Here is a 9953-nt window from a genome sequence, read left to right on the forward strand (position 1 = left end):
CGGCAAGACCCTTGCCGGGCCACCCGGCAAGGCCCTCACCAAGGACGCCAGCAGGGCCACCGTCAGGCCCACGCCGACCAAGCTTCCACCACCGTTCACATGCAGCTGCCAGCCCAACCAGCTGGGTGGGCACCTGCGTGGCAACATGCAGCCCCCAGGCCAACTCATCGAGCACCTGCGTGGCGGCATGCAGATCTTCGTGAAGGCTCTACCACCGCGCCACCTCAAGCTGCCTGCCTGCCTACATGGCGCCGCACGCATCGCAGGCCAAGGCACGTGTCAAAGCGAGGAGGAGCAGCGACGGACGGGACGGGCCTCGCCCCCGTCCCCAATAAAGCAAGGGGACACCTAAGCTACGCATTAAATGCGTCTTGTCCTGTAATACGAGCGATAAGCTCAGGGCACTGTACGCCTTTCCACCTCCTGTGTGCCACTGTGGCAGCCCCTTCCGACTATAAAAGGAGGCCCATGGCATACTGGAGAAGGATTCGGCTCTTTCGAACCACGCACTCACCACAGCTAGTTCGAGAGCTCAAGAACTCTCTAAAATACACCCACCAAAGCAGGACTAGGGTTTTACGCATCCTCGCGGCCCGAACCTGGGTAAACGATCCTCGTGCTGTCTACTAGCCCTGCTCTTCTCGCAACCCCGCGCCTCGGCAACCATAGTAGGGATTCTTGTGATCCCATAGGTGTCGTTCCACACCGACACTGAACAACATTCGGTCACCAAAACATATAACTCATATAACACTATATCGTCAACGAACGTTAAGCGTGCGGACCCTACGGGTTCAAGAACTATGTAGACATGACCGAGACACCTCTCCGGTCAATAACCAATAGCGGAACCTGGATGCCCATATTGGCTCCTACATATTCTACGAAGATCTTTATCGGTCGAACTGTTATGACAACATACGTAATTCCCTTTGTCCATCGGTATGTTACTTGCCCGAGATTCGATAGTTGGTATCTCTATACCTAATTCTATCTCGTTACCGGCAAGTCTCTTTACTCATTCTGTAATACATCACCTCGTGACTAACTCCTTAGTCGTTTGCTTGCAAGCTTATGATGTGTATTACCGAGAGGGCCCAGAGATACCTCTCCGATACTCGGAGTGACAAATCCTAATCTCGATCTATGCCAACTCAACAAACATCATCGGAGATACCTGCAGAGCATCTTTATAATCACCCAGTTACGTTGTGACGTTTGATACCACACAAGGTATTCCTCCGGTATCCGGTAGTTGCATAGTATCCTAGTCGAAGGAATATGTATTTGACATGAAGAAAGCAATAGCAATAAAATTGAACGATCATTATGCTAAGCTAACATATGGGTCTTGTCCATCACATCATTCTCCTAATGATGTGATCTCGTTATCAAATGACAACACATGTCCATGGTTAGGAAACCTTAACCATCTTTGGTCAACGAGCTAGTCTAGTAGAGGCTTACTAGGGACACTTTATTTGTTTATGTATTCACACATGTATTTAAGTTTCCGATCAATACAATTCTAGCATGAATAATAAACCATTATCATGAATACGGAAATAAAAAAAATGAATCCTCGACCTCCTCCCTCCCTCGCCCCCGCGGGCGACGGGGGGAGCCCTAGCCGCCGGTCGCGCCCCGTCTCCCCTTCTCTCCTCCCCCCTGCCGCCGCCGGCGGCGGGCCTCCTCGTCTCCCCGTGCATGGGGCTTGGTGCGGGCCGAGCTCGGTGGGCCGGGACGCCGCGCTTGGGTGGGGCGTGATGATGCGGCGGATCTCCGCCTGGCGACGGCGGCCGGCGGGCTCTGCAGCGTGGCGGGCTGCTGGATGGCGGGGCTGTAACGCCCACGATGCGGCTATATCTCCCACGTGTCGAGGCACGACTTAGAGGCATAACCGCATAGTGGTTTTGTCGCAAGAAGGGTCATCTTCACACAATCCCATGTAATGAACAAGAATGGGATAAAGAGTTGGCTTACAATCGCCACTTCACACAATACATAAATATAATTCATACATCATCCAAAATACAAACATATAGACCGACTACGGTCAAGATCCAAATGAAAATAAGATAACCCCAAATGCTAGATCCCCGATCGTCCCAACTGGGCTCCACTACTGATCATCAGGAAAAGACACATAATAACGACCACGTTCCTCGTCGAACTCCCACTTGAGATCGACCCCATCATCTGCACTGGCATCGTCGGCACCTGCAACTGTTTTGGTAGAATCTGTGAATCACGGGGACTCAGCAATCCCACACCCGCGAGATCAAGACTATTTAAGCTTGTAGGAAAGGATGGAGTAATGAGGTGCAGCTGCAGCGGCAATAAGCATATATGGTGGCTAACATTCGCAAAAGAGAGCGAGAAGAGAAGCAACGGAGCGGTCGTCAACTAGCAATGACCAAGAAGTGATCCTGAACTCCTACTTACGACATACATAACACAGACCGTGTTCACTTCCCGGACTCCGCCGAGAAGAGACCATCACGGCTACACACGCAGTTGATGTATTTTAATTGGGTAAGTGACAAGTTCTCTACAACCGGACATTAACAAATTCCCATCTGCCTCATAACCGCGGGCACGGCTTTCGAAAGATAATACCCTGCAGGGGTGTCCCAACTTAGCCCATCATAAGCTCTCACGGTCAACGAAGGATAAACCTTCTCCCGGAAAGACCCGACCAGTCTCGGAATCCCGGTTTACAAGACATTTCGACAATGGTAAAACAAGACCAGCAAAGCCGCCCGAATGTGCCGACAAATCCCGATAGGAGATGCACATATCTTGTTCTCAGGGCACACCGGATTGTCCAAGCTTCCGATAGGCCAGACCAGAGTTGCCCCTGGTGGCCACCGGCGACTGACAGGTTGGACCAATACTCAGAGGAGCACTGGCCCGGGGGTTTAAAATAAAGATGACCCTCGGGCTCTAGAAAACCCGGGGGAAAAAGGCTTAGGTGGCAAATGGTAAAACCAAGGTTGGGCCTTGCTGGAGGAGTTTTATTCAAGGCGAACTGTCAAGGGGGTCCCATAAATCACCCGACCGTGTAAGGAACGCAAACTCAAGGAACATAATCCCGGTATAACAGAAACTAGGGCGGCAAGAGTGGAACAAAACACCAGGCATAAGGCCGAGCCTTCCACCCTTTACAAAATATATATAGATGCATTAATTAAATAATAGATATTGTGATATCCCAACATATCCATGTTCTGACATGGAACAAACTTCAACTTCACCTGCAACTAGCAACGCTATAAGAAGGGCTGAGCAAAAGCGGTAACTTAGCCAAACAACGGTTTGCTAGGAAAGGATGGTTAGGGGCTGACATGGCAAAATGGGAGACATGATATAGCAAGTGATAGGTAGCGCAGCATGGCAATAGAGCGAACAACTAGCAAAGCAACGATAGAAGTGATTTCGAGGGGTGGTCATCTTGCCTGCAAGGTTCTCAGAGTTTTCGAAAGCTTGATCCTCGTAAGCGTACTCAACAGGTTCCTCGTTCACGAACTCGTCTCCCGGCTCTACCCAAGACAAGAACACAAACAAACGGAACCACAATCAACCACGAGAAATGCACAAGCAACATGATGCAAAACATGTATGATATGCAAGATATGATATGCGATGCATATGCGTGCTCCGGGAGGAAAATGATGAACATGGCAGTAACTTGGCAAACCAAGCATGCCACTGGAAAGATGAGATGATTTCGGTCGAAATCGATATAAAGTTCACCGGAAACGGATGCACGGTTTGCAAATGGCAAGCAAAACAAGAATGACATGAATCTGCGATAAACAGCATGATAGCACTTAAAATGCAACAAGTAACAATGCTACAGCACTCCAACATAGCAACAAAGCATATGACAGTAATCTACAGGAGATGCTTGACAAAAGATGAACAGTGAGCTATGGCTAGATCACAACATATCAAGCTCAAACAAGCATGGCAAAAGTGCAAAAGATAACAGGTTCACAGACTTGGTGAAATTACTGGACATGGCAGAAAACAGCATCACGTAGCAATGTTCAGAGCACGAAATCAACATGCTACAGGAACTTAACATAGCAAAACAAGGCATGGAAGTGTTCTACTAAATGCATATGACAAAAGTCCCTTACTGACCATAAGCCAAAAAGGACCAAAAGATATGATGGCAAGCATGTAAACATAGCAAGTTTCGTTATCAGGTTTCAGACTTGGCAGAAAACAGAGCATGGCAGAAATAATAATATGTAGGCCTCTTTGTGAGCTTGATGCACTCACCACAGAGAAATTCATGACAAAACAAGCATACCTACAGCAAGATGGCATGTATATGAAGCTAAACTGGCAAGAACAATTGCATATCATGTATGGATCAACTACAATAAGCTTGGCAAAAATGAATATCATGTTAAGAATCTGCCAGAAATATTTTATAGCAAAAGTAGAGCAAGACCGAGTCATGCTATGGTACTCCATAATTGCAAACAAGGGCAGGAATAGATCAATTACAACTATAGCTACAAAACATCCTTACTGAACATCACCAAAATATGCATGGATCTCTCTGTAGCATCAAGTTTACATGACAACAAAATAACAGCAGACAAGGACTTGGAGAAATCACCAAGTCCCTGAAATCAGAAACATTACGGAGCCTACTATGCATGCTTGTGCTAGTCACCACAGAGATCACAAAAATACATGGCATACACCCTTGGAAAGATGGCATGGCATACAACAAAACACATTAAGAGCTTATGCCCATAAGTTGCACAGATTTAAAGATACAAAAATGACAAATCTCCAAGTTCTGATAAGAACCAGAAGATAACAGCAACTAGCCTTCTTGCAAGAGAGATTTGGGCATCAAGATGACCTTTAATGAACATGATGAAATTGAACAAAATGAAGAGCATCACGAGACGAACAATTTGACATATTACACGCGCGAAACGGAGCTATGCACAAGGAGTTATGATGCTGTGAACATGACAATATGCTGAGAAAATTTATGACTTGGGGAAAAATCGGGGGGGGGGGGAGAGAGAAAAGTCAACGCGCTGGGAACTACCAGATCGGATCGGGACTTGGCCTCGATGGCAGTTGCCGGCGACGGGAGAGTGGAGGGAGGCCGCGGTCGATGTCGGGGAAGGACGCCGGAGGAGGAGGCCGGAGGGACGCCGGCGCGGTGGTCGGTGCGGGGCGGCGCCGGCGGCGGAGCCCGGCGGCGGAGCGGCGGCGCGAGCGCGGCGGTGGGGCAGTGCGGCGGCCGGCGGCGGCGGAGGCCGGCGCGGGAGGCGGCGGGCGAGCGCGGGCTCGGCGGCGGCGGATGGGCTCGGGCGGGCCCTCCTCGGGCTCGCCGGGCCGGCGGTGGTGGGAGGCCGGAGGCGTGCCACGTGGCGGCGGCGGAGGAGATGGACGCGTCCGGCTCCGCCCGGACGTGTCCGGCGGCGGAGAGGGACGAGGGTTAGGGTTCGTCTGCGTTTCGTTTTCGGGAGGGGATGCTCTTTTATAGCTAGAGGGAGCTAGGAGGCTCCAAATGAGGTGCGGTTTCGCCCACATGATCGTGATCGAACGACCTAGAGCATGGAAGAGAGTTTGGTGGGTTTTGGGCTGGTTTTGAGGGGGGGTTTTGCTGGACACACAAATGGACTTTGCGGATGCCCGGTTAACCGATGGAGTACCAAACGACCTCCAAATGGAATGAAACATGACCGGTGGTCTCCGGGTGGTATATTAAGGCCACATGACAAGCCTCGGTCCATTCCAAGAATGTTTGACACCCGCACACGAAAGAAAACAAGAGGGGTGCACCGGAGGAGATAGGAGCGCCGGATTGCAAAACGGACAACGGGGAAAATGCTCGGATGCATGAGACGAACACGTATGCAAATGCAATGCACATGATGACATGATATGAAATGCATGACATGAACAAAATGCAAAACGAAAGACAAACCCGACCACGGAGGGAATATCATAACACATAGCCGAAAATGGCAAGAGTCGGAGTTACAAATATGGCAAGTTACATCCGGGGTGTTACAACACTCCACCACTACGAGAGGATCTCCTCCCGAGATCTAGGACTGAAAGAACTCCGGATATTCGGAACGGAGGTGGTCCTCGCGTTCCCAGGTGGCTTCCCGGTCGGAATGGTGCGACCACTTCACTTTCAGGAATTTGATTGACTTGTTGCGAGTCTTGCGCTCAGTTTCTTCAAGAATAGCAACGGGGTGCTCATGATAAGACAAATCTTCTTGGAGGTCAATATCTTCGAAGTTGATAGTGCGCTCAGGTGTCTTGAAGCACTTGCGGAGCTGTGACACGTGGAACACATCGTGCACGTTCGCGAAGTTGGAAGGAAGCTCAAGTTGATAGGCGAGGTCGCCTCTTTTCCCAATGATCTTGAAAGGACCCACGTATCTAGGGGCAAGCTTCCCTTTGATACCGAATCGACGAGTGCCTTTCATTGGAGAGACGCGGAGGTAGACATGGTCTTCGATCTCGAAAGCCACATCACGGTGCTTACTATCATAGTAACTCTTCTGGCGCGATTGCGCGGCTTTGAGATTATCATGGATGACTTTACACATTTCTTCAGCTTCAGTGATTAAGTCATTGCCAAGAAGTTGGCGTTCACCAGTCTCTGACCAATTGATAGGAGTACGGCACTTTCTGCCATAGAGAATCTCGAATGGGGCCTTGCCCGAACTTGCTTGGAAGCTGTTGTTGTAGGAGAATTCGGCATATGGAAGACAATCTTCCCATTTCATGCCAAAGGAAATGACACAAGCCCTGAGCATATCTTCAAGAATTTTATTGACTCGCTCGACTTGGCCACTAGTTTGAGGATGGAAAGCTGTGCTGAAGCGAATGTTTGTGCCCATGGCCTTCTGGAAGGAGTCCCAGAACTTAGAGGTGAAGATGCTTCCACGATCAGAAGAAATCAATTGAGGAATGCCGTGCAAGGAGACAATTCTGGAGGTGTAAAGCTCTGCCAGCTGAGCTGCTATGATGGATTCTTTGATTGGAAGGAAATGAGCCACTTTAGAAAGCTTGTCGATGACAACGAAGATAGCATCATTTCCACGCTTGGACTTTGGAAAACCAGTCACGAAGTCCATTTCGATATGATCAAACTTCCACTCTGGGATAGCAAGAGGTTGGAGGAGACCAGCTGGTCGTTGGTGTTCTATTTTCACTCTTCGACAGACATCACATTCATTCACGAATTGAGCAATTTCTCGCTTCATTCGAGTCCACCAATACGACTGCTTGAGGTCATGATACATCTTCGTACTTCCAGGATGAATGGAAAGAAGAGAATTGTGCGCCTCGTTCATTATGACTTTCCTTAGATCACCTTTAGGAACCACAATCCGGTCCTCGAAGAACAAAGTGTCTCTGTCATCAATGCGATAGCACTTGTATTTGGAAAGACCCTTGTCGATACCACGTTTCACCTTCTTCACCATGGCATCAAGGAGTTGTGCCTCATGAATTTGATCTTCCAAAGTAGGAGAGACTAAGAGGTTGGCAAGGAAGCCTTGAGGAACAACTTGGAGATTCAGCTTGCGAAACGCTTCACAAAGATCCGGTTGGAAAGGCTTGAGAATTAAGCTGTTGCAATAAGCCTTCCTGCTTAAAGCATCTGCAATGACATTTGCTTTGCCTGGAGTATATTCAATACTCGGATTGTACTCTTGAATCATTTCGACCCATCGAGTCTGCCTGAGGTTGAGGTTGGGCTGAGTGAAGATGTACTTGAGACTCTTGTGATCGGTGAAAATGTCCACTTGTCTTCCCAACAAGAGATGTCTCCACGTTATTAATGCATGGACAACTTCCGCCAACTCAAGATCATGAGTGGGGTAGTTCTTCTCGTTGGGCTTCAACTGACGAGAGGTATAGGCCACATTTTTTTTCTCTTGCATTAACACAGCACCAAGACCTTGGAGAGAAGCATCACAGAAAACTTCAATCGGCTTGGATTCATCAGGAGGAGTCAAAACAGGAGCTGTGACTAGTTTCTCTTTGAGAGTGTTGAAAGCAACGTCACACTCAGGAGACCAGACATACTTCACATGCTTCTGGAGGAGGTTGGAAAGAGGCTTTGCAATCTTGGAGAAATTCTCAACGAATCTTCGGCAATAGCTTGCAAGACCAAGAAAACTGCGGAGCTGCTTGACATTCTGAGGAGGTTCCCAATTCACAATTGCGGACACCTTCTCGGGGTTAACAGCGATGCCCTTGGCAGAGATGATGTGACCAAGGAAAAGAACTTCATCGAGCCAAAACTCACATTTGGAGAACTTCGCATAGAATTGATACTCTCTGAGCTTGTCGAGCACCAATCGCAAATGTTTGGCATGATCCTTCTTATTCTTGGAGAAAACCAAGATATCATCGAGATACACCAGGACGAATTCATTGGTATAGGGGTTGAAGATGAAATTCATCATCCGAGAGAATACCGGAGGAGCATTGACAAGGCCGAAAGACACGACAGTATATTCATAAGAACCAAAGCTTGTTCTGAATGCTGTCTTGGGAATATCTTCTTCACGAATGCGAATCTGATGATAACCCATACGAAGGTCAAGCTTCGAGAATACTTTAGCGCCCTTGAGTTGCTCAAATAGCTCATTGATGTTAGGAAGTGGATACTTGTTCTTGATTGTCTTCTTGTTCAATGGACGGTAGTCGACACAAAGTCGGTCCGTGCCATTCTTCTTCTTGACAAAAAGAACACCACAACCCCATGGAGAAGAACTCGGTCTGATCAAACCCAGACGCTCTTGTTCATCGAGCTGTTTCTTCAATTCCTTCAGCTCGTTGGGTCCAAGCTTGTATGGACGCTTGCAAACGGGTTCAGTGCCTGGCTCTAGTTCGATAACGAACTCAACTGGCCGATGCGAGTCTTGCGCTCAGTTTCTTCAAGAATAGCAACGGGGTGCTCATGATAAGACAAATCTTCTTGGAGGTCAATATCTTCAAAGTTGATAGTGCGCTCAGGTGTCTTGAAGCACTTGCGGAGCTGTGACACGTGGAACACATCATGCACGTTCGCGAAGTTGGAAGGAAGCTCAAGTTGATAGGCGAGGTCGCCTCTTTTCCCAATGATCTTGAAAGGACCCACGTATCTAGGGGCAAGCTTCCCTTTGATACCGAATCGACGAGTGCCTTTCATTGGAGAGACGCGGAGGTAGACATGGTCTTCGATCTCGAAAGCCACATCACGGTGCTTACTATCATAGTAACTCTTCTGGCGCGATTGCGCGGCTTTGAGATTATCATGGATGACTTTACACATTTCTTCAGCTTCAGTGATTAAGTCATTGCCAAGAAGTTGGCGTTCACCAGTCTCTGACCAATTGATAGGAGTACGGCACTTTCTGCCATAGAGAATCTCGAATGGGGCCTTGCCCGAACTCGCTTGGAAGCTGTTGTTGTAGGAGAATTCAGCATATGGAAGACAATCTTCCCATTTCATGCCAAAGGAAATGACACAAGCCCTGAGCATATCTTCAAGAATTTGATTGACTCGCTCGACTTGGCCACTAGTTTGAGGATGGAAAGCTGTGCTGAAGCGAATGTTTGTGCCCATGGCCTTCTGGAAGGAGTCCCAGAACTTAGAGGTGAAGATGCTTCCACGATCAGAAGAAATCAATTGTGGAATGCCGTGCAAGGAGACAATTCTGGAGGTGTAAAGCTCTGCCAGCTGAGCTGCTGTGATGGATTCTTTGATTGGAAGGAAATGAGCCACTTTAGAAAGCTTGTCGATGACAACGAAGATAGCATCATTTCCACGCTTGGACTTTGGAAAACCAGTCACGAAGTCCATTTCGATATGATCAAACTTCCACTCTGGGATAGCAAGAGGTTGGAGGAGACCAGCTGGTCGTTGGTGTTCTGCTTTCACTCTTCGACAGACATCA

This window comes from Triticum aestivum, chromosome 1D (genome assembly GCF_018294505.1).
Source record: "Triticum aestivum cultivar Chinese Spring chromosome 1D, IWGSC CS RefSeq v2.1, whole genome shotgun sequence".
Lineage (NCBI taxonomy): Eukaryota > Viridiplantae > Streptophyta > Magnoliopsida > Poales > Poaceae > Triticum > Triticum aestivum.